Here is a 2,165-nt window from a genome sequence, read left to right as displayed (position 1 = left end):
CAAAATGACAAAGGAGGGCAGACCTTTGAGTGTAACTCGATTTCTACGTTTTTCGGGCGGCGTTCTAAATGTTTCTTTAGTTTGCGGAATGAACCCATACTGTATTTAAAAAAACAGCAAAGAAAAAACTGATTCGGTTTTTTTCTTTTCTCCTATTCCCAAGGCGAAAACGCACAGTCACTGTTTCTATGTCATCAGATTGGTGAGGGGGAGTGTAAGCGGTCCCTTCCGATATCTATTCCTCCCACATTATATTTCCAGCGTAAAAGGTTGAAGATCTACCTATAATGGAATGCAAATTTCAGAATTTGAAAGACTTTTTTTTCCTAAACGGGTGGATCTGCACAGCATAATGCTTCCAATGCACACATAAGGTCGGCTCCATTAATATTCAAAACGAGCAAGACATCATCAGCCAAATCAACCTCGTTAGTTTTGAAACTCCTTTGATGTTTGTGTTCTCGGTGATGGAAAGCTGCTAACTAAACCCTTCACCAACCCACGTCATTGGCACAGTGAAAAAGGCCATACCAGTGTACCATGTTCACATTTCAAAATACAACGATGCACCAGAAATGAGGTTTTGAAACACATGGCGTGACCCTGTTCTGTGACGCATTTTCATGAATATTAATGGCAGAACTGACCCTCGTAGTCTTAAAGTGTGAAGACGATGTGGGGACACGATACAGGTTTTCAAAATTCTCAAAGGATAAACAGTGAAAAACGAACCACAGGGCCCAAGTGGAAAGTATGTGGAAGTGCATTTAAAGCCGAGAACATTAGACATTTCCTTAACCAAAGGGTGGGAGTAGGGAGCAAGCTACCCACTCAAGTCATTGAAACTGATATCCTGGCTTCCTTCAAGATACAGCTGAAACCTTTCGATCTATGAGTTATTAAGTACCAAAAGGGCTAAATGGTTGGAATGGCTTCCTCACTGCTTTTATTGTAATTTACTTTAATTCCTTTCTATTAGGAACTCTTCAATCTCCAGGGCAGTTGCCCACACTGATCCACTTTAATGGAATGTGTGACCACCGGAAGAAAGGATGTAAAGTCATTAATGATCATAAAGAGAACATAGAGGAAAGGGGAAATGTCCAACATTCTCCACATACCAAATTATCAGATCAGCATAAACAGAATAAAGTTTCTCCCCCATTATATTTATATAAAACCAGTTTGTGTCCACCCACGGCACAGCTATTTTTTAAACCCAGAATTTTTTTTTTAATGTCAGAATTCCCACTCTAAACAAATTCCACTCTCATCTGCTTGTCATCAAAACATCTACAATACTGCCACTGCACTTATTGCACTGTTGTTTTTTTCATTAGAACTGACGATTTCACCAGTGGGTGGCACAATGGCACAGGGGTGAGCATGCCGCCTTACAGCCCTCAGGCCCTGCATTCAATTCTGGACCTAGGGTGCTATTTGTGTGGAGTTTGTATGTTCTCCCCTTGTTGGTGTGGCTTTCTTTTGGGTGCACTGGATTTCTCAAACACAGTCCAAACACATACTGCTACTAGTAGTTCAGGTGGGTAGCTGCGTCAGCATGCGTAGGCTGCAAAGGAACAAGTAATAGGTTTATTCCATGCTGAAAAAAAGAAGAGAGAAAACACAACGTTTCAGCCGTGGAGCCTTCTTCAGGTGTGAGAGAGACAGGGCAGTAGGCAAAGGTAAAGTAGCGGGAGAACAAAGGCTGGGAGAGAGGAGGAGCGAGAGACGGGAGCAGGGGACAGAAAGAGAGGCCAATCAAGAGGTGTGAAGTCAGAATAGGTATAGAGAGGTGTGAAATGAAACTTCCAATGAATGGAGAAAATTTAAAAGAAGAGTAGTCTGTCGTTAAGAGAAGGAGGGAATGTGTGATCCTAGCTGCAGGATTAAGTTTGGTTTCATTAGTCTTTCTGATGTATGAGTTTGGAAAACTGTCTTTGATACTGCTACTGTAGGTTAAGGGGCTCCTAGAGTGTGTGTGTTTGTGTCTGTGTTTGCCCTGCAGTGTCCAGGCTGCGTGCTGCCTTGTGCCTGTTGACAGACTCTAGCTCTCCTGTGACCCTGAATTGAAAGATGTGGTTAGAAAATGATTGGATTGATTTCAGCAGTGTCAGATTTAGTAGGAGCATCTTACTGATAGTCGTGTTTTCCTATAATGTTAT

The sequence above is a fragment of the Lepisosteus oculatus genome, chromosome 8 (assembly GCF_040954835.1).
Source record: "Lepisosteus oculatus isolate fLepOcu1 chromosome 8, fLepOcu1.hap2, whole genome shotgun sequence".
NCBI lineage: Eukaryota > Metazoa > Chordata > Actinopteri > Semionotiformes > Lepisosteidae > Lepisosteus > Lepisosteus oculatus.
Note: the sequence above shows the minus strand (reverse complement) of the source record.